The sequence below is a fragment of the Lepus europaeus genome, chromosome 11, assembly GCF_033115175.1.
Source record: "Lepus europaeus isolate LE1 chromosome 11, mLepTim1.pri, whole genome shotgun sequence".
In the NCBI taxonomy this organism is placed as follows: Eukaryota; Metazoa; Chordata; class Mammalia; order Lagomorpha; family Leporidae; genus Lepus; species Lepus europaeus.
The window spans coordinates 111,560,583-111,584,226 of NC_084837.1; the positions used below are offsets into that span (position 1 = coordinate 111,560,583).

The 23,644-nt window shown below is 51.7% G+C and overlaps 1 protein-coding gene across 1 annotated transcript in view; it reads right to left on the minus strand.

Annotated features, from left to right (window-relative positions):
- SCAPER (S-phase cyclin A associated protein in the ER) overlaps window positions 1–23,644 on the minus strand; it is a 412,160-nt gene that overhangs the window by 117,697 nt on the left and 270,819 nt on the right. The window lies entirely within an intron of this gene.

Sequence of the window (23,644 nt, forward strand, 5' to 3'; positions counted from 1 at the left end):
AACATGGATGGCATGGCTGTGGCTCCCACGAGGCTCACGCTCAGCGCACGGGACCGGTTCTAACCAGGTATTATACGTAAGGTCAGTCCACCCACGATCACGACCTTGAGAGAGGGACTGGCTCTCTGTGCGAACAGTGGAGCAACCGACGGGCAACCATGCAGGCCAGCGCACAGCCGGCTTCTCTGAGAAAGTGGGGTTTGCAGACAAGGGGGGGCGGAGGGGTCGCGGGGTGGAGGAAGCAGCTCTTCCGCAGGGCGGAGGCCCACGTATACGGAAATGTCAGTCGGTACTCCCGGACCCCGCGTCACTGTGTGGTCCTAATCGCCGCTTAGCAAGATCCACTGCCTTACGTTTTTTTTTTTTTTTTTTAAAGTAGGAGGGTTTTCTTCAGTTGAAATAATTCAGTATCATCATTTTCATTTTTATAAATCCTGGGATTTTTAAAAATCATTTCAACTGTTCTGGGGGAGGATCTAAAGTAACCATTTTAGAATGCAACATGTAACTACTGCTACTGTACTGTAGTGCTAAACTGTACATAAATCTTGTGGGAAGGAACTTAGGTGTCCTGCTTCTTCTCCATCCTGCACTTTGAATCGCTGTGTGGCACACGTAGAAAACAGGACAGCAGTCTGCCGTGGCCTGAACCGTCTCTCCCCAAAATCCTCCCAGGACTTCAGAATGGAACTGTACTTGGGAGATGAGGTCTTTAAAGAGGTGATTAAGTTAAAATGGGCCCTCATCCAATATGGGTGAGATATTAAGAAAAGGAGGAGCCACTAGGGATATGCCCACATGGATAAAGTCACGGAGGACGCTGGGAGAGAGGCCCCAGAAGACACCAAACTGGCCGACACCTTGACATTGGACTGCCATTCTCCAGAACAGTGAAACAACACAGTTCTGCTTTTATGCCAGCCAGGCTGCGGAGCTTTGCTCTGGCATATCTAGCAGGTGGCCATGGCCCCTCTGACACCACCTCACACCTTACCCATCACAGCACACACCCTGTCACACTCTGACATCCTCACACCCCTCACGGCACATTTCTTCTAACTGTACTGTTCACTGAACCTTCAGACTCCTTGGAAATACTGAGTTCCTGGTGTATGTTGTTTTTTCCAGGGAAGGGATTTGGGGGAGAGACCTGGGTATCACAGGCTCTATCAAACACATGTGCCTGCATCTTCTGATGCTCTGAGCGTTAATAATCTACCAACTACGGGCTCCACGACACAGCTGGAACCTGGCAGTGTAACCGCATGAATATTTTAATCATCCAATGGATCCTACTTTCTGCACAAAACACATTTCATGACTACAAGTTCATTGTGAAAGTCAGACAAGAACCCATAGCTTCAAATTTAAAAATGAATAATTGTTATCAATGGAACATGTTTCTTTGTAATAAAACTAATAATCACAAAATTGCAAAACTCAAGTGCTCAGTAATTTATTTAGAACTATAGTGCTGCTGGCACACACCCTTTTTATGCTAGAATGACAGTGTAATCAGAAAATAATAACCTTTGTACTATCATGTAATACACAGAGAAAACCCTACTTGTACGGCTGGATGAGTTATGGGAAATGGCACACACTCTCTAACAATTCCACAGTGTGAAAATGAGAGCTTTAATCCCATCAAGGTTGCATGTACCAATGCCATCTCACTAGTCCAAGTGATCAATTTCAGTTCACAATTGATCACACTGATAGGCCTAAGAGTCAAAGGGATCACATAAACAAGACTAGCGTCTGCCACTACTAACTGATAGAATAAAAAAGGGAGAAAACGATCCAACATGGGAAGCAGGATACACAGCAGACTCATAGAATGGCAGATGTCCTAAACAGCACTCTGGCCTCAGAATCAGCCCTTAAGGCATTCGGATCTGGCTGAAAAGCCCATGAGAGTATTTTAGGCATGGAAAGCCAAGACACTCTGGGGAAAAAAAAAAAAAAAAAAAAACCTAAATGAAAGATCTCTGCGAGTGAGATCCCAGTAGAAAGAATGGGGCCATCAAAGAAAGAGGTACCTTTCTCTGAAGGGAGGAGAGAACTTCCACTTTGACTATGACCCTGTCTGAATAAGATCGAAGTGGGCGAACTCAAAATGCTTCCATAGCCTTGGAAACTCATGACAAGAGCCTAGGGTGATTACTGACGCCGTAAACAAGAGTGTCAAATTGTTAAATCAACAACAGGAGTCACTGTGTACTTACTCCTCATGTGGGATCTCTGTCCTTAATGTGTTGTCCAATGTGAATTAATGCTATAACTAGTACAAAAACAGTATTTTACACTTTATGTTCTGTGTGGGTGCAGACTGATGAAATCTTTACTTAATATATACTAAATTGATCTGTATATAAAGATAATTGAAAATGAATCTTGATGTGAATGGAATGGGAGAGGGAACGGGAGATGGGAGGGGTGTGGGTGGGAGGGAAGTTATGGGGGGGGGGAATCCATTGTAATCCATAAACTGTACTTTGGAAATTTATATTTACTAAATAAAAGTTAAAAAAAAAGATACACAAAAATTAAAAAACAAGAGCTTTACAGCCCACCACAGCGTCCTTAGTGCCCACATCACTCACTCCAGCCTCCCAAATGCAACAGCTCTCCTGGCTTTTACATCAGAGTTCATTCTGCCTTCCACAAAACCAGAAGCCTACTTTATATATCCAGTTATATCTGGCTTTCCTCGCTGTCTGTGCTGAAATTCATTACCTCGATGCATGTAGTTAGCAGTGTCCTGTTTTCTCTGTGGTATAGTATTCCTTCATCTAACTCTGTACCTCCACTTACAGAGACATTTGGATGGCTTCCACTCTCAAAGCTCAGAGCAGCACTGCTCCAGACGTTTCTGTATGTGTGTCTGGCACAGATGTGAGTGAGCTGGGCATGGGTGCAGCAGAGGAGCTGCTGGGTCAGAGTGCGCACAGGGGTGGTTCCTACAGCTTTGGCCAAACTATCTGGAACAATTTGTGCATACACTAGAGTGCACTGCTGAATTCAGTTGCTCCCTATTCTCACCAAAACTTGGTTTTTATGTCTTTTTTTTAAAAAAAGATTTATTTATTTATTTGAATGTTAGAGTTACAGAGAGAGAGAGATAGAGGCAGGCAGAGAGAGAGAGAGAGAGAGGTCTTCCATCCGCTGGTTTACTCCCCAGTTGGCTGCAACGGCTGGAGTTGCGCCAATCCAAAGCCAGGAGCCAGGAACTTCTTCCAGGTCTCCCACGTGGGTACTGGGACCCAAGCCCTTGGGCCATCTTCTACTGCCTTCCCAGGCCATAGCAGAGAGCTGGATCGGAAGTGATGCAGCTGGGACTAGAACCAGCGCCCATATGGGATGCCGGTGCTTCAGGCCAGGGCGCTAACCAGCCGTGCCACTGAGCTGGCCCCTTTATCAGTCTCTCTAACATCAGCCATTCGAATGTGGACTGACAACTTACTGAAGTTTTTATTCACCCGTTCCTGATGACTGGGAATCCTGACATCTTGTGTTTATTGGTTATTTGCTGTTAAAATATTTTTTTAAATTGAGGTGCACAGTTTCTCTCAATATCTAGAGGGGCTGGTTCCAGGCACTGCCGCCCTCCCACGCCCTCCCCCCCAGACACCAGCATGTGTGGATGCGCAAATCCTTTACATCAAATGGTGCAATCTTTGAGTATAACCTATGCCATAACCCCATAACCTCCTGCATGCTTTTTCTTTGTCAAAGATTTATTTATTTATTTGGAAGGCAGAGTTACAGAGAGGCAGAGACATAGAGATCTTCCGTCCGCTGGTTCACTCCCCAAATGGCTGCAACAGTCAGCACTTGACTGATCTGAAGCCAGGAGCTTCTTCCAGGTCTTTCACACAAGTGCAGGGGCCCAAGCACTTGGACCATCTTCCCCTGCTTTCCCAGGCCATAGCAGAGAGGTGGACGGGAAGTGGAGCAGCCGGGATTAGAACCGTCACCCATGTGGGATGCTTGCACTGGAGGTGGTGGCTTTACCTGATACACTACAGCACTGGCCCCCCTCCCACATACTTTAAGTCATACCTAGGTTATTCACAATACCTAATACAACCTAAATGCTGTGTAAACAGTAGTTACACTGCACTGTTTATAGAAAAATGACTAGGAAAAAAAAGTATGTCCGTGTTCAGTAAGGAGGCAATATTTCTGAGTATTTTCAATCCACAGTTGGTTGAATGCATGAATGTGGAGCCCACGGGGGCAGAGGCCAAGTGCCCTGCGCGTTTGTGAACCGCTCAGAGCGTGGGTGCATGGTTCACTCACAGCACAGCCACCATCGGCCCCCAACCCTCCACACCACTCCAGAGTTTCCTCGTGCCCTGCTTGCAGCCAGTCTGTTCCCCGCAGAACGACTGCTGTTACGGGACCGAGCTGGTTCTGTCTGGCTGGTTCACGTAACTGAGACCCTGTGGTATGTACGAATGCTTTCTGGGTTTAACCTGGTAGCGACTGCTGGTCCCCGCAGTAGATCCACCAGTGCCAGGCCTAGGGCGCTGTGAAAGCCCCTGACGCCTAGGGAGAGGTGGAGGACGTGTTGTCACGATGCGGAAGCAGTCACACACACCCGCACCTCCTTCCTCACAGCAAAGGGGAGTTAGAGATAGAACATTTTAAATGTCCAAATGTGTAATTATACGTAAAAAATACACGAAACGTCTCTGAAGCAGGGATGGAGACGCTCCCGATGGCACGGAGGACGAGGACCCCGCGTTCAGCAGACTTGCAAGAGTGCCCACTCCTTCCTCCGCTCAGCCTCCCGTGTCCTGGCGCCTCTGCTTCTGCTGCAGCTCCCGATTCTGCCCTCCACCCCCGCTCCCCGCTGTCATGCAGTCCACGGCCTCATGGCCTCACGCCCTCTCGCTCGAGGTACTGTAACGGCCCCGATTAGCACCTCTGGACCCACTCTCAAGCCGGGTCGTCCACCCTCTAAGCATTGCTTCCCAAACTCTAGCACAGAAGACAGATTTTTGTCTTTAAAAGTTGCACTCCTTAGTTTTGTGAACTACAATACGAAAGAAGTACTGGACAAATAATATGTACTAAGTAAGAACCGACATTTAAAAACATCACATCTGTAACAGACATAGACTTACTCTGTCCAATCGCTACAACTCACCCTTAGCTTGCTTCACTGTCTCATTACGTCCTGTACAGTGCCCTGGCCCTGGCCCACAGACTGAATTTCTTTTAGAAATTATTTATTTGAAATCGACAGGATGTGTCTTCCATCTGCTGGGTCACTCACCAGTGCGTGCAGTAGCCAGGTCTGGGCCATACTGAACCAGGAACCTGGACGTCCATCCGGACTCCTGTGAGGGTGGCAGGGGACAAGCGCCTGGGCTATCACTGCTGCCGCCCAGGCTGCACATTAGCAGGAAGCTGGAGTCTAAAGCAGAGCCGGACTTGAACCTGGGCACTCCAGTCCGGAATGCAGGCGCCCCAAGCAGTGTTCTACCGCTCGCTGTGCCAAACGGCCACCCCTGTGGGCTCCATGTGAGCAGTCCTGCCCCGGGCGCTCCCAAGAGTAAACACGACCACGTCACTCTGCTTAAAAGTCTCCAGCGAGCGACTCTCCCCTCGCCACCTGCAGAGTGACACCCAAATCACCCGGTCACGCTTCTCCAGACTCTGACCCCCCGTTATCCGCCTCCTCCCCCGCCACGCTCCTGCCTCTCAGGCAAAGTTGTGATGACGCACGGCTCTCCTGTCTCTGCACCTTGCAAATCCCGTTCCCACCCGGAAGGGCTGCTGCTCCTTTAGTTTTCCACCCTTCTGTCACCCGCGACACCGGGAGCTTCCTGAGGTCAGAGCCCACGTCACCTTCATCACCACATCCCCACCCCTCAGCACGGGGGCTGCACCCAGGGGTGCTCAACCACCGGCTGCCCAACGACACTGACGAGTCAGCCTGACAAAGCTACTCTCTCATGGTTCTGGCCGTGGAGATGCAGACCCAGACTGCTCGGGTCTGGTCCCGGCACAGACTCCTCCATCCCTCTTACCGAGTCTGCCTCCCGGTTTTCCACGGAGCTGAGCTTCACAACCCAAGAGTAAGACTGAGCTTTTCAAGACCACAGGGCAAGTTCACCTTGAACCCCAAGAGCCACCGGGGCAGGAAGCACACCCTCCTCCCACACCCCGCCGAGGCACAAACCGATTCGAGGGTGGGGCACCTGGTCCCGCAGGCCGCGCGGCTCATCAATCTGTCCGCGGGGAAGCGGCAGCATGGAGGCTGCCCCGGGAGAGGTTTCCACAGTGGGGGGAAGCGGGTCACGCTGCAGAAGCGGAGGGGAGGTGCTGAGTGAAAGCAGACCATTTTAATGTACACATCTACGCCTTAAAAAAGCCCAAACGCCAAGCCTTTTATCCAGTGCCAACGACATGGATGTGACCTCTTGGAAAATCTCGAGACACAGGCTCCAATAGACATTGAGCAGGACAAAATAAACCAAGCTCAGGAAGATAAAGGCCACTCGAGGCCAACGTTTCTCTAATGTAGTAGCAACAACTGAAGCTTTAATTTGGCATTTGCAGCTTACTAAGGAAAGGAAGAAAGAAGAAAAAAAAAATACCCACCAAGGGCGAAATAAAAACATCGCACGCATCCCCTGGAGTCCAGGAGGGATCTGGTCACACACACTTCCCTGGGGGGTGACGCCACAGCCCCCGCGGCACTCCTACTCGCCAACACCTCGCTGTGTCCTCCTCAGTGCCCCCACAGTCCCGCATCAAGCCGGGCAGAGCCCACCGTTCCTGCCCCATTCTCTCTCATCCGCGAGCACCTCTAGCATGGGACCTGGCCCAGAACAGAAATGCTGGCTGCCCGAGGGGACGGCCACAGCACAGACGGACAGATGCAAAGTTCTCGTCCTGGCTGCAAAAGTGTTGGCCGGCGCCGCGGCTCACTAGGCTAATCCTCCACCTGCGGCGCCAGCAACCCGGGTTCTAGTCCCGGTTGGGGCGCCGGATTCTGTCCCGGTTGCTCCTCTTCCAGGCCAGCTCTCTGCTGTGGCCCAGGAAGGCAGTGGAGGATGGCCCAAGTGCTTGGGCCCTGCACCCGCATGGGAGACCAGGAGAAGCACCTGGCTCCAGGCTTCGGATCAGCGCAGTGCGGCTGTAGCGGCCATTTGGGGGGTGAACCAATGGAAAGGAAGACCTTTCTCTCTGTCTCTCTCTCACTATCTAACTCTGCCTGTCAAAAAAAAAAAAAAAAATTAAAAAAAAAATTAAAGTGAGCTGTGAGGTTTGAGAGAGGAACACCGTGCAGAAGCATGCACGTGCCATGGGGAGGCCTGCCCAGCCCCACCCCTGTTAAAATGAAGGGGTGGGGGGGACACGCCTTCTCCAGCATGTGGCATTCAGGGCTACAGATGCAATCGAAAAGGGAAACAACTTTCGCACAGCAATCTGGGTCGACTGACCGGTGGTGCACGAAGCCCCTCATCTGGGCTCTGCCCGTGCCCAGCAGGCTAGCTCCCGGTGCCCGCCGCCTGGCACCCCTGCACACTGCCCTCTACGTCTCTGGATGCTGCCCTGCCATGGTAGACCTGGAGCTCCTCCAGTGCACTGACTCATGCTTCGTCCTCTCCCTCTCAGTCTCCAGAGCAAGTGAGCACACTGAAAACGTTAGCCCAGGGCCGGTGCTGTGGTGTAGTGGGCTGAGCCTCCACCTGCGGTGCCCGCATCCCGTATGGTCACCGGTTCATGTCCTGGCTGCTCCTCTTCTGATCCAGCTCCCTGCTAATGGCTTGGGAAAGCAGTAGAGATGACCCAGGTGCACGGGTCCCTGAACCCATGTGGGAGACCCGGAGGAAGCTCCTGGCTTCAGACTGACCCAGCTCTGGCCATCACAGCCATTTGGGGAGTGAACCAGCAGATGGAAGACCTCTCTGTCTCTCACTCTCTCTGTAACTCTACCTCTCAAATAAAAAAATAAATCTTAAACAAAACTTTCAGAAAAGAAAATGTTTGCCTACAATTACTCTCTCCATCCTTCTCAGAGCGTAGGGCTCAGATGCACGCTCTCCGTCCTGTAAGATCCAGATCAAACACTGCGTCTTCCATTAAGCCCTTCCTGATCCCCTCAAGCAAAGGCAAAGCTCCCGGCAGAGTTACCTGTGTTTCTTCTGTGGCCCCGATCACTTTCACTGTACCTGGAGTTATCTGTGCCCCCATGTTAGGCCGTAAAGACTCAACTGTCCTCGCTGTGTTCGGATGGGGTTTGAGCCCAGGCTGCACGTGTCTAAGTGCACCGGGGATGCTCCGCCCAACCATGAGACCACCTCCTTCCAGAATGGGGGCCTGGCTTCACTCCTCACCTCTCCTCAGCCCCTCTTCCATGCATTCAGACATGTGAGCCTTGAAAACATCTTCATAAACAGCTTGGTAATTCTGGTAAAAAGTACACGTAAAGATGAAGTGCGCGGCTCTCCTTGCATACCTGGCACGGCACCTTCGTAACCCCACCTTCCCCTCCCTCTCCCACCGAGGGACTGACAACAGACTAATAGGATTAGCGCCTCCATTCTAATAATCCAGCTTAGCTAAAGGCCTGCAAAAAATGACAGCCTCAATCTGAATTACATGGCCTGGGAATCCATCCAATTATCACGCGGAGTAACTGTGATTGCCTCTCCCCATCAGAGGAGAGGCAGCTGTTCGTCTTCAGCGGCCTTTGTGGCCGACTCCTGTGCGGGCGGTAATTATGTTCTTTGTGGTCAGCCGGGGAGGCCCTGCCCTCCTAGCCTTCTAGACAGAGGAGGCAGACGGAGAAAGATGCCTGCTTGTTCATTAGCTGGATAGGCTGGCTTTGCTCTGAGCATCTGTGCCACCCTAAGACCCGGTTAGAGATAATACAAGTAGGTCTTGGCAAGTCCACAAACCCAGAACTCGGCAGCGCAGTCTATGGAGATGGGGGATCCTGGAGGGTAGGCTGGAGGGGGCTGCTTTCCTCCTAGGGAAAACCACCCTGAGGCTGGACAGACGCCTTTTCCACGTGGCGACTTCACCTGTGAATGCGCGTGTCAGGGCAGCCAGCTCCCCGAGCAGTCTCCTCCCCTGCGCCCTTTCTCCTATCAGCTCTCGAACTGGGGGCACCCTCGGGTCCCATCACCCCCACAAATGTCTACGCCCAGCTTCTCAGCTGCAGGCGCTGGGGCTCCGAGAGTGAGAGATGCACCCGCAGGAACGTGGTGCCTAGAGCAGGGCACTGGGAGGTGCTGAGCGGGGCCTGGGGGATGGAAAAGCCTTGTCTGGAGCACAGGAGCGACCCCTCTGCGATGCTGATGGGAGCCCGGGCCCTCCGCAGGGTTCTCTGAAGGGAGCTGAACCCGGCCACTGCTGACCAGAGGAGGGAGCAGCGGCCACCACCGAGGGACAGAAGCCACCCACGCCCCAGTGCTCCTTCTCTTTCTCCTGCTGCTCCAAGACAGACGACACAGGTCAGTGTGGAGAGCTCATCACTGCAATCCAACAAAATCACAGTCCAGTCACTTCCACCTTCCTTACCGTGTGGCTCCGTGAAGCTGCCGACTGGCAGGCACTGGGCCGGGCCCAGGGCCAGAGACCACACTTAAAAGCAGGGAAGTGTGTGAAGAAATGGTAAGCAGAGGGTCATCACTGTGGCGCCGTCAGTACCTGCTGGGTCAACGTCTCAGAATAACACACGGGACCCCAGCAACATACACCACCACCAGCTGTTAGCCACAGTGACGTACAGAACTCCTGTGCAGCGAGACATGGGGATTGACGTAACAGCAGACGCAGTGCAGGGGATCCGGGTCAGAGCCTCCCTGCAGAGGGGACGGCTCCTCGGGACCCAGCCGGTGTCCACGGGGACAGCTCTCTGAGCTAGCCTGCTACCAAGTTCAATGTCGGCGCCCCCGAGTCAAAGGTCTACACCCTTGAAGCTCAGGTCTCCTGTGCACTCAGGGCGGCCCGCTGGCTGGCAGCAGGGCCTGGGGAGCCTCACCAGGGGGCGGGGAGGGGGTTCCTTCTTATTCTTCATGCCTGCAGTAAGTGTCCTGGAGGTTTTAAAAGGCATGGGACCATAAGACCAGGAAGGGGGTGACATGTTAAGAGCCAGGACCAGGGGTGTCTGGGAGTGCATCTCAGAGCTCAGGGGCTCCTCTGCTGGGAGACAGCAAGGAGGGCAGGATCCCCACGGCCCCAGCTTCTCTACAATGCTGTGCGTCTTCTCCTCTATCCAACTGTAACCTGATCATACTGAGTATTTACTTAACTGCCAACTAGCTGCGAGCTTTCTAACAGCTAGGGTTGCGTTTACATTGGATCCTGCAAAAAGTCGCTGTTCAGTCAATATCTGCTGGACTGAAGAATTAAGGAACAGTCTCATTTTGGGGGTGAGCTCTGATACCCCAAACCCTCAGGGAGTAGAGAAAGCCCATCGCCCACGATGAGAAAGAAAAGGCTCAGAAATGCCTGTGTGCGGGGGAAAGTCAAGGTCAGGGCACAGGCAAAGCTGGAAACCGTGGAGGAAGCCACTGGCCCTCGTGCTGTAGTCTCAGACCTGCAGGGGCTGAGCCTACAAGGAGAGGATGAGACAGGAGGGCCGCTGCAGGGCCTTTGCCAACCACCTTGATTTATAGGCTTCCCACGCTTCTCAGCATGTTTTTCTGCCCTTTCACAGAGAGAGTAGTATATCCTGAGGGAAGAAGGGAGGGAGGGGAAGAGCTATTCAAACAAACTTGAGGGAACAGGAACCCCCAAGTTTACTCTCCCCAAGGCCCCATCCTTGGTGTCCATGGTTCGCCACGTGGCTGCTCTCTCACACAACCCTCCCTGCAGTCTAGGGGGGGGGGGCAGGAACACCAGTCCTGGAAGAACCAGGCAGCTGCCCAGGCTGGGCACGGCAGGGGACGGAGCCTGGGCCTCCCCAACATCCCTGTGTACGATGGGTCCGGGTGTCAAGAACACTGTGGGAAAATCTAGTGAGTGGTTTAGGTGTGTGTCTGACTTTCTGTGCACGGAGCACTGAACATCCCAAGCTGTAAGGTCTCGACATCAACACCATTAGAAGCAGTTTTAGAAACTTTTCGTTTTGAAATACTTTCAGATCGTGGACGGGCTGCGAGGTGACAGCGCTCCTATACTCCTCATCAGGCTTTCTCGCATGTTTGCGTCTGGACGTAGCCATGGTGCACGTTTGTAAACTGAGGAGTTACACCGGTGCTACTGTAGCTTTCACTTGGAGTTTCCGTTTTTCCACCGGAAGTCCTTTTTCTGTTCCCGGAACAGAAAAAGAGTATCACACTGCATTTAGCTCAATTCTGTTCTGAAGACAAGGTTGGGCTACTGTCAGCCGCAGATGAGGGATCCTGAGCTCTCTCATATGAGCGTGCACTAACAGCTGAAAAAATGCTTGAAACAACCCAGACACAGAGAGCGTACAGGAATGCAAGCTTGACTATCGCAAGTAAACAGAAAAGGAAATGAAAGAGCTCACTAGATTCTAAGGGACTGAAACATGAGCAGTTCTTTTAACTGGCGGTGCTGTTCTCGGGATGGTCAGGAAATGGGAAGACGTGTGCACACAGCAGGAGGCAGGCGGGCCCTGGGTGAGGTGGGAGGCAATGCAGGACCAGGGTTAGAGGAGACCCCAGATGGCCCACGATGGGCTCCCTGCAGCTCCCGCCCCAACCAAGCTCAGTCCCTCTCTCGGCCAAGGCAGCCTTTCACAAGCTCTGCCTCTGGACGCCATGGAACTGGAGCTCACCTCTGTGGGGTCCCCCCAGCTTCAAAGGCTGTAGAGCAGGTTCCTGCACGGTGACCCGAGAAGACACAGATTTGCCAGGGTTTTTTTTCCCAAGAAGCGGCTGGTCAAAAGCCTTGCAGTGGGGCACGAGGCAAGGTAAGCAGCTGATTTTAGGAGCGACCCTGTGGGGAAGCGTGGGCCTGCCGCCCTCTGTCTGGAGGAAGAGCGTGGTGGGCCCACGAGTGACAGGCCAGGCCGGGGCTCTCAGATACGCCGCCTAGAGCCTGCTTTCCGGTTGGGTGCTCCTGCTCTAGCACGTGAAAGCTGTGCACGCATGGCAGAAGCGCGGGAGGTAGAAACAGTGCAGACCACGGGGCTCTGGGACTACGTCACACACCGTGGCGGCCCGTCAGAGTGCGGGGACTTCAGGGTGCCCACGCCAACCTGGACTGTGGTCGTGGATGGAAACAGCTGCACAGTGCCGACCTCTGGGTCTGCAGTAAAATGCCACCCGTGGAGGAGAGCCTGCAGGACGCTTTCAGAACGTCCAGATCTTTTCGGTTTGGCTACAGCCCATGTGAGCCTACGCTTACTCAAGAGTGAACGCTGCCCCTGAACTCTAACACCCACGCTGCTCCGTGCGCTCCTCTCGGCTTCTGAGAATAAGCAACAGGCGACCTAGGATGCTTCCAAGTCTGCTGACTTAAGGCAGACACAACTCAGAGGGGTCGTGAAGCCGGACAACAGAGGACCCTGCAGAATCTTATTTCTTCATGAAAAGGCAAACATAAGGCCCTTTGTCATGACAAGGGGCGCCCTTAGGTTTATTTGGAGAGAAATCTGATGACCGATTGACATTCACACGGAGTTTGCGATCGGTAGTCTGAAACAGATTCTAGCTTTAAGTTGGCATGCAAGCCATACCCCGACATGACGGGAGGTAAAGTGACCCCGGTGAAGAGCAGTGTTAAGATCCCAAGAACCTGCACCTGTGCAGTCATCGGTGACCCTGCAGAGGCACCAAGAGTAGGAGGCCTGTTCCTCAGGATGGGGCAGACACAGCAGCGCAGCTGGGGCGCCTGACGCTGAGCTACATCCCCAGCTGCAGACCAGCACCACTGCTGTCCCTAGACCAGGAACCGGCGGGCACACTCTGTCTCTGCCAGCGCTCAGGGGCTGTGAGCACAGGGCGCAGAGCTCTGACACAGCTGGGCTCCTGACGCCAGGCACTGGGAAGTCGATGCCGCATACCAGCAGCTGGGCTACTTCAGCCGCCTGCTACCCCTGCACCCCACTCATAAAACAGGGCTCAAAGTGCCCTTCCCAGGTGCTTGCCCAGAGGATTAAATTCTGGCCCATCAGTGCTAAGTGAGAGACACCCCTGACGGTAGATCAGGACTGTTCTGCAGGGACCCTGCACCCTGGATCCTAACGCTGTACGGCAGCACGGTTTCTGTCACCAACGCCCGGACCTTGGCTAAGAGGCCCCCGACTCCCCCGAACGCGCTCGGCTGCAGTGCTACTTCCTGACCCCTAGGCTGTGCTCAGTCCTCCTCCAGTATCCGTGACGCCTCAGCACCTCCCCAGTGCTGACAGCCGTAGCTTTTTACCACAACCGTGTGTTCAGCTGTCCAGAAGGGCAGAGCCTGTGGCTGCCTCACTCCCCAATGCTGAAGTTTCCCGTGTGCCTGGCACATCAGAAAAATCACCAGCCTTCGCTGAGCGCTCTGCTGCACACAGGCACACACGCGCACACACACACACACTCTCCCTTTTTTTATATTGTATAATATTTAATAAAATCAAATATGTAAAAATAAAGTTTCAACACTATTTATACAAACCCCTAGAAAAGCTTTTTCTTTATAAGGCTATTGGCAATCAATCATAACCACGGAAAAGAAATAACAACCTTTGGTTGGTTTACTCTTTCACCAGGGATGTATGGCGTGACTAAGGTGGTTCTGGATGAGTCAGGTCACGGGAGACACTTTTATACAATTAAACACCTGGAGGACCCACCTCCTGTCACATCACAGTAGTACGAGTCGATACAATTACTATTCTCCTCCTCATTCGCATGGGGGAACTAGAGAAGACGAGTAACCCGCTCACTTTCATAAATACCAAGTGCCGATCTGGCAGTCAAACACAGACATGTCTGACTCGGGAATCCGAGCTTTTGACCCCCGCAGTGCACGGCCTGCCCCCACGGTCTGCAGAGCAAAGCGGAGCTGGCTGGAGGAACCGAGCGCTGGAAAGCAGGTGCGGTGACAGAAAGGGCCCGTGGGGGCGAGGGTGGGGTGAAGCCTCCCCAGACAGGACAGCACGGCGGACTCGGAGGCTGCGGGGGCTCCATCTCACTCCTGTCAAAGCTTTGGAAAGGATCACTGTGCTAGCAGCTAAGAACAAGCAGTAAGTCAGGAAAGGCTTAGAGAACCCAAGTATTTCAGATGCAGCAGGCACTTGAAAATGAAGCAACTCCCTCTCAAGGTGTGAACACTGCTGGGTGAGACAGAGATGTGCATGCCCTTGGACACAACGAGGTGCCCACCTCGGCAAATACACGGGATCTGTCCATCTAGGCCTCTCCGGGATTTTTTATGGCTTGTGATCACGTCAATTCAGCCTACGCTCAAGAATGTATAAAGAAGGTACATGTGATGTCTTGGAAGACCAATTCTAAGGAAGGCAGCAAACTGCACAACTAAAATCTGCACTTTGGATTCGGTCTTCAAGAACTCAATGAGACAAAAGTCACAGGGCTGTTTGAGATTAAAAAAACCCACGAACCCTCCAGGTTCTCTGGTCCTTGACAGAAGTACAGTGAACCCGGCACACGTGTGCACAGCGAACACAATCGAACAGTGAGTTGCTCTTAATACCATGATGCTGCAACTCACACCAAGTTCTCCCTGAATGGACGGACCTGCTGGTCCCAGAACTAAACCTTCCTTTCTGGTGTCACCCGATCTAGCACACTGGCCACTTTCGTACAGCAAGCTGCTTGGGCCAGTCATCTGGTTTAATTACCTAAGGCAAGGAACAGGCCAGGAAGACAAGCCCCCACACCCTTTCCATTTATTTTCACAAACACTATTTCCTGCCAATTAAGAGCTTGCTAACTGGCAGAAAAGAAGTACACTGACCAAGACCTGCCTGCAAGGACTTCACAGTCTACCGAGGCGGCGGACTGGACACGGCACAGCGTGGTGAGCCCCTTCGTGGCGGACGGGCAGGGGCCCCTCGGGCTGTGCAGAGGGCGCCTCAGGCGCTGCTGGGGACGCTTCCTGGAGGGCACAAGAACTGCGGTGACATAGGTGGGTGTGTGGGGCTGGGGGGGGGCACATGGACTGAGAGAGGGCCAGGCTTCTGGGGATGAGGAGCAGGAAGGGCCCACTCGAGGGGCCGACTCGCAGCCACTGAGAGCTGGCTGAAGGGTGACGCGTGTGGGTCACGCTGAGACGCTGCCAGGGGCACAGCAGGAAGCGGAGTGCATGGAGTCTGTACAGAGGCAGAGTCTGCGTCTAATTCCAATGCACCTGAGAGCCCATCGGAGGTGCGCAGGGGTCAATGGACCCGGATTTTCCCTTTGAAAGTGTGTTCTAGGGCCAGCGCTGTGGCTCACTAGGCTAATCCTCCGCCTGCGGCGCCGGTACTCCGAGTTCTAGTCCCGGTTGGGCAGCTGGATTCTGTCCTGGTTGCTCCTCTTCCAGTCCAGCTCTCTGCTGTGGCCTGGGAGTGCAGTGGAGGATGGCCCAAGTGCTTGGGCGCTGCACCTGCATGGGAGACCAGGAGGAAGCACCTTGCTCCTGGCTTTGGATCGGTGCAGCGTGCCGGCCGCAGCAACCATTTGGGGGGTGAACCAACGGAAGGAAGACCTTTCTCTCTGTCTCTCTCACTAACTCTGCCTGTCATAAATAAATAAATAAATAAATAAATAAATAAATAAAAGTGTGTTCTAGAAGCAGTGTGGAGTGCAAGCTGGAGAGAGTGAAGGGAAGAAACCAAATAACCCGACTGGAGGTGGCTGTTATTTCGATTGAGAGACGAGCAGCGTCCCAACACCAGCAGTGGCATCTGAAACGGGAGGAAGGCTGGCCAGTTCCCCGCCGCGTCTACCAGTGAAACAAACGGGGGGGCTGCCAGTCAACGGACTGAGCGCCCTTCACCTATGAGGTGTGAAGGGTGCGGCCCGGCCTGGCCCGGGCTCTGAATCTCCTTCAAGGGGCTGAGGGCTCAGTGCAGGTGCAGTGGGTCTGGGTGCCTGGGTCTAAGTGAGTGTGACAGTCACAGGGCCCCGGGCTCCGGCGGGAGTGCTCTAATGCCTCCTTTCATAATGCTATGTTCAAAACACTTTTCAAAACATTTTCACTGATAACTGGGGTATCTGTACACAGGAGCGGGCCCTGGAGAGATTACACCACACTTGTCATTAAGCAGTTATCACTCCATGGAAAAGACACAGGGGTGAGCGATGAGGGGAGAAGGAAGACACAGGAGATCCGTGGCGACCTTTCCCCCAAGGGACGCCATGTATTGACCGCAGTGTGCTCCAGTTCCTCAGACCCTGAACTTTGACCGATTCCTGGGGTGTCACCGCGCAGGTGCCACAGGTCTGTAAGGAGTTTGTAGATACTGGTTTGGTATTTCTTCTCTGAACACAGCGACAGGGACCACCGTAGAGACCACTGTGACTATGCCAAACACAGAGCACCCAGAACGTTCAAACAGGGGGCTGGGACTTAGTAACGATTTGTCTGGCTGTGTGCTAATGTATTCCAAACCCTGGCTGGCCCCCCAAACTCAGAGGCTGTGCACACTCAAGCTCTGTAAGCCACGAGCTCCCCACAGAGGCGGCCGACTGCGTCCCTCCCAGGATGTGCACTGTGCCGAGTTAATCTCTTCCTGCCTGATCATCTTTCTAATCCGCCAAGAACACGGTTTTCCTAGTTCAGACGGCCTGTGAGTGGCACTGCTGTCAACAACAGGCACCCAGGTACACCATCTTCAGTTAAATAGTAATATAACGCAACAGGGATAGCCAGAGCTACTGCAAGGTAAAGTAGAGCATCAACACTGTTAAGCTATGGGGTGGTGCTGTGGCACAGGAGGCTAAGCCTCTGCCTGCCCTGCCAGCATACTGCATGGGCACTGGTTTGTGGCGTGGCTGCTCCTCTTCCGATCCAGCAGTGGAGGATGGCCCAGGTGCTTGGGCCCCTGCACCCACATGGGAGACCAGGAAGAAGCTCCTGGCTCCTGGCTTCAGATGGGACCACCTCCAGCTATTGTGGTCATTTGGGGAATGAACCAGTGGATGGAGGATCTTTCTCTGCCTCTCCCTCTCTCTGTCTCTAACTCTGCCTCTCAAATAAATAAATAAACTATTAATTTTAAAAATTATTTATTTTCACTTTATTTGAAAGGCAGAAAGGGAGGGAGGAGGAGGTAGGGAAGGAAAGAGAAAGACAGTGAACCACTGGTTCATTCCCCAAAAGCCCACAACAGCCAGGGCTGGGTCATACCAAACCCAGAAGCCAGGAGCTCTCTCTGGGTTCTATATGAGTTTAGAAATCTTATATATGAGTATACAGTTTGGATATATTTATATGAAGACACAGGTAAAACTCAGGTAAATTTACTTACATGCTTTGAGTTCTACTTCATTAATTTGATATGTTACCCACAAAACTGGATGTGTCTTGGCTGTTTGGATTTCTTTACACAAATATGAGGTTACTGTCCTTATAACCCTACTATCTAACATAGTGCCTGCCACAAAGTAGGTTCTTAATTATTTATGGAGTTAGTAAACGAGTACTCTGTACTAATAAAACACCAGTCTACCAGGCAGTGTCCTGGAAGACGGCAGTCCCTGAGTGCGGGTTCCTGGTTCCTCAGGAGAACCAGATTCCACACAGACTGCTCGGCCCACTAATCACAGTGTCAGACTTTAAAAAAAAAGTTTTACTTATTTATTTTCATTTGAAAGGCAGAGGGGGAGGGGGAGGGAGATGGAGAGATCTTCCATTCCCTGGTTTAGTCCCCAAGTGTCAACAGTCAGGGCTGGCCAGGACGAGATCAGGAGCCCAGAACTCCATCTGTGTCTCCCACATGGGGGCAGGGACCCAGAGTCTCAGGCCATCAGCTGACGCCTCCCAGGACTGCACCAGCAGGACGCCAGGGTCTGAGGCAGAGTAGCTGGGCCTCAAACCAGGCACTCTGCTATGGGCTCTGGGTGTCCCACTTGGCAACTTAAGCTGCTGGGCTGCAATGCTGCCTTGCTATCAGAACTTAAAGCTGCAGTGCACAACACACACACACACACACACACGCTGTATCTGGGCTAACTACGCAGAAACACCAGCTCGAGGAGGCAGAGGTGAGCCGTGGCCCTGCGGGTGCTCAGGGAGGACTGCAGGCTTTGGGTAGCGCCACCTCCTGCCCTTCCTCCTCCAGGCGGCTGGTGGAGGTGGGAGCAGGCCCCAGCGGCCAGCCCGGGCACCCTGCTCTCTCTGCTTTTCCAGCCTGTCCTCTAATTTCTGCCAGAACAGCCTTATTTTCAATACCCCAGTTTTGAAATAGCTAAGAAATGACTATGTCCTGGGCACGCACTGGCCAAGACGCTGCCTGTTCCCGGGGTCTCTGGCAGGACCCGCTGCTCCTGCTCACTGTGGGGTCACGTCACTCAGCACTTGCTTTTTCAACAAACATTTCCCAGTGAGCCCCATGCTCACCTTACGGGAGGGGCCAGGGACAGCCAACACAGACGCGTGCACCCCCTCGTGGAGTCCACAGGCCAGCACTCCACGCTGGTATACTTTGTTCCTATCCATGAGTATGTAAGGAGTATAAACTTGGCAAAGGCCAGATCGTGAAGTGCTACTCAATCCCTTAATCCGAATATTTTGCCAGAGAAGACGTCTAAAGTGAACCTTGCTGCTCTAAGTTCACCAAACTACACAGAGTTAATAATAATAGTTAATAATGAGTGTGGTAAGGAGAGTCCGCAGCTGCACTTCCCTAACACATTCCTGTCCCTGAAGTGTCACTGGGCATCACAAACACACACAAATGCTACATGGCACACAACCTCAGAGAAGCCGTGCAGACTCACTACAGGTGTGTCTGAGTCCCACCTAAATTCGGTAAGAGATATAAGAAGTCTGTTTCTATGGCGCTTGATAGAAACCGAGTGGAGCAGTCCAGACAGTTGGCCACTGAATGGACTTGGCGGTCATGGGTGGCAATGTGTCCCCACACACCAGGCTACCAATTTGCTCCCCCCCGATCGTGACTATGAGGCTGCTAATGTATTATTCATAGCTACACTAAACCTTTTACTGCCTCTGTACAGAATTTAATTCAGAGAACGCTTTGTGCCAGCAAGAATTCCGTGTAAATTACACAGACAAGAAATCATGTTTCTGACAAGTGATTTATATAACATTTCTATTCATCAAAACAGACTCTGAGTACATAACACTGCTTGCTATTTCTATGGAAGAAGCCAAAATGCACTGAGACCGACTTTCCTTGTAAGTGTTTCAATGGATAAAAAAGAACAATCTAGATCCAATCGGTCACAAGACTGCTGATGCCAACGCTGTTAATGCTGCGATGGGTCCCTCGTCAAAGGTCACTTTTCTTAGGTTTTATAGTTTGCAGGAAAAAGTAAAATAACAATATTCAGATAGCTAAATCTGAAGCTCATTTGCTCATATACTGTGTAATGAGATCTGAAAATCAGGACTGGACAGAGACAGCTGAGCACACACAGACACACGCGTGGGCCGCGCACAAAATGTGACCCCAAGGTTTCAGTCACATGACAGGTAGGGACTGAGTGGTTGAACCAGCAGTATCAGCGATATCCACAAAAAGCTCTAATTTAGCAACACGGCTTACTGAAAAACTAGTTTCCTGCACACTCCTGCCACAACGCCAATGGATTAACTTAATGCCTTAAACCAAAGTGGAGCACTGCCTGTCACCGACATGATCCACAGAATTCAAATCAGAGCAATGACTGTTTATACAAGCATTTCCCACGTTACAAAAAGAATTCACACTCAGTTAACCTAATTGGAGGCATAAAGTTGAAGTAACAGGTCAGTAATCTTTGCAAAAAAATGAAGAAACATCGGAGTCAGCCAGGAGTCTCTGATCCTAGGTTTGGCTATGGACTCGGCACACTGTCAGTTCGCAGAGCTGTGCTGAGCTGAGCTACTAATTCCCATGTCACCCCGCCTGTCCTTTATGAAAACCTGAGAGAAACACACAGACACGCAGGTCCACGCGCCACAGAGGAGGTGGCGCTACGAATAACTCTAAGGACTCAGGTCACAAAGGCAATTAAACATATTTGGGGGCTAATTCATTTGTTTCAGGAATATTTGTGGGCGTTCGCTGGCTGCCAGCCACAGAGGTGGGTGTGTAGGTATGTGAGAGTCAGGCTCCCCTGGGCCCACTCCCACGTGGCGCTGACACAGGAGGACTGATTACTGTTCACTTCTTTCTCCCCGGAGGAAAATCTACGCTGCCTGCAGGAAAAGTAACCAGCGCGGCCTGCTGTCCCGTGTGCTGGAGAGGGTGATATACTCTCCACTTCAGCGTCTCAGTCCGTAAAAGGGAGGTGCATAAATCAGCGGTGGAGCATCCCAATTGTTGTGTGTGACCCTGGTAAATTCACTTAACCCCTCGCACCTTCGTTTCGTCACAGACACCATCAATTTCTGACTCTGAACAATGCTGACGTGACCGGCACGCCTGAAATAGCTCCTTCAAAACATCAACACAATCGGATCTACACAAATCTTCCTTATCTTAATGGCCCAATTGCCCACATGCTTTGTATTGCCAGCAAATTTATAAACTTTTAATGGCTCTGCCTGACAACATGAAGAAACACACCGCAAGATGCTTCGCTGCTCTAGCTAAAGCCAAACAAAAACAAAACCTGGGATGGATGAAGCAGTCCTCCGTACACACACGTGCTGCACACAGATGAGGCACGTGGGGGACGGCGTCACGGCGTGGGAGACCAGCGTCCATGAGGCCACGGTCACACGGGCAGCGACGAGCAAAGCGGCACACCAAGTGTTGTGGAATTCAAGGTAGGGCTGCCCATTGCTTCTGAGAAGCTACATTCATTTGCATTGTGGGCATTTATGGGTGAGTGGACTAGAAGCCAGCTCCACACCCATCTAATAAGTGGGAGCATGCTCACTCAGGACTCAAAGCTGACTGCACAGCTATTTTTGTCTCTGTATTTTCATGATTCTCAGAAACAGGAAATGAGGACGGGGCACTGACTGTTGAGGCCCACATTGAAGATGCCACTTACAGACACCTGCAGTCCGTGTCAGGCTGCCTGGCCCCGGCTCCGGCCCCGCACTGCAGCCTCCAGGGAGTCAGTAGTGGTGGTGCAGTCACCGGGTTCCTGCCACCCACATGGGAGACCTGGGTTGAGTCCTGGCTCTCAGCCCGAGGACATCCGGAGAATAAACCGGCAATGGGGGAGCCTGCTGACTCTCAAAGCAATTGCACTTTTCTTTCTTTTTTTTTTTTTAAAAAAGGGCAGTCCCACATTCTGCTTAGGAAAATCTCAATCTTTACTTCTCAGACAGAAGTTGTACGTTCTGGTGTGTCTGTGCATCTGTGTGTGTATATATACATAGGCCTGACAATACTAAGTAGATCCATGAAATGAAGGAATTACAACCTAATTTTGAAAGATCTCAGGAATAAATATGAATGATAACTGCAGGTGGACCATCCTGAGAGCCTTCAACATAATTACAGGTTACATTAATACTGACTAGGCGAATACATGCTTAGGTAATTTTTTGGGGAAAAGCTGGATTTTATGGATGTGTGCTTAAAAACATAGGCATTCCTTGTCTGAGTGCCCACGCTAATTAACTACCATTGGAATTTTACCCTGTTAATGACTTACAAGGGTAGATCAGGTAATTTTATCTGAGCCTCTGTGACATCTTTGGCCTTGACTATAATTTATCTGCTTTTGAATTCTCGGTCTAGAACACAACCTAGAATTATGACATCATCCCTGTAATTTTGATTCATAGAAATAGTAACTTACCAAACATCTGCACCCTCTTAGACTCTTACGTGACCACTTCTATCATGAAGATGTGTGCCCTGAGCCTACCAGAACTCTCAATTACACACCCTGCTTCTCACCACTGTGGACCTAAGTGCTAGTTCTTTCCCCTCCGTATTCCTTGTAAATGCTGAGTCGTTTCTGAAGCATGGCCCGTGGCGGTTTACGCTGCCACGCTGTCCTAACGCCCGTTGTCAGCACTTCTGCATACCCACGCCTTCTCTGTCCCGCACCCCCTTCTTGCCGAAGTCTGCACCGCCCTCTTCTTAGCTCTCTCTTCTGCAGCTTGCGTTTTTGTTGTCTGAAAATGTCTTCATTCTGCCTTCCCTCGTGAATCGTGCTGCACTTGCGGAACATTCTAGGCGACAGTTCAGCATCTTGACCCCACTGCTCCCGTGGTTCTGGCTCCTCTCACTGCTGACAGCCTGCTGTCCGTCAGTCTAACCGTACACCTGAGATGACCTCTCTCGACTGCTAGTTAAAACGCTTCCTTCTCCTTGATCTTCCATAGCTTTGCTATGAACCATCATATGCTGCCTCGCAGAGTGCGATTAACAGTAAACTGGAGGGGCCGGTGCCATGGCGTAGTAGGTAATCCTCCGCCTGCAGTGCCAGCATCCCATATGGGTGCCGGTTCTAGTCCCTGCTGCTCCTCTTCCCATCCAGCTCTCTGCTGTGGCCTGGGAAAGCAGTAGAAGATTCCTTGGGCCCCTGCACCCCCGTGGGAGACCAGAAAAAGCTCCTGGCTTCAGATTGGCTCAGCTCAGCCATTTGGGGAGTGAACCAGCGGATGGAAGATCCTTCTGTCTCTCCCTCTCATTGTCTGTAACTCTACCTCTCAAATAAATAAATAAATCTTAAAAAAAAAAAACAGAAAAATAAAAAAAAAGAAAAACACAGTAAACTGGAGTCAACAGCCGAGCCAAGTATCAAACCCAGGTACTCCAGTGTGGACTGTGCGCATCTCAACCACTACACTACCCACCAGCTCCCAAAAACTACTGTTTAAAAGTTCATCTGTCCACTTGAAAGGCAAAGTGACAGAGAAGGAGAGAGGGACAAAGGGAGAGGAGAAAAACTGGAACCAGCACTACAATATGGGATGCGGATATCCCAAGCCACGGCGGCTTAATCTGCTGTGTCACAGTGTCTGCCCCTCCAAGTCTAATTTTTTAAAAAGCCCTTGTTTATTTATTTGAATGGGAGATGGGGAAGAGGAGAGAAGAGGGGAAGGGGGAGGGGGAGGGATCTTCCATCCACTGGTTAACTCCCAAAAGCTGCAACAACTACGGCTGGGTAAGACCACAGCCAGGAGTCAGAAACTCCATCCGGGTCTCCCACGTGGGTGCGGGGGCCCAAGCACTTGGGCCATCTTCTGCTGCTCTCCCAGGTGCATCAGCAGGGAGCTGGATGGGAAGTGGAGCGGCCAGGACTGGAACCAGCGCTCTGATACAGGTGTCACAGCAGCAGATTAACCTGCTGTGCCACGTGCCCATCCCACTCCACCCCTACTGTAATTCTTAAGTCTTTTTGGGATAGCTCAGTGAAATCAGTTTCCACTTTTTCTAAAAGGATCAGACAGTAAATCCTTTAAGTTTTACAGCCAAGAGGCAAAATCAAGGCTATTATATAAAAACTACTGTGGAGGAACTGTGCGTTTTTTCTTATGACTTGTTGAATTCTTTATTTAGTGGAGGGTTGATCTGATTATAAAATAAACTGCAAGTATGTCACTGTAACAAAAACCAAGCCATTCTTACCGA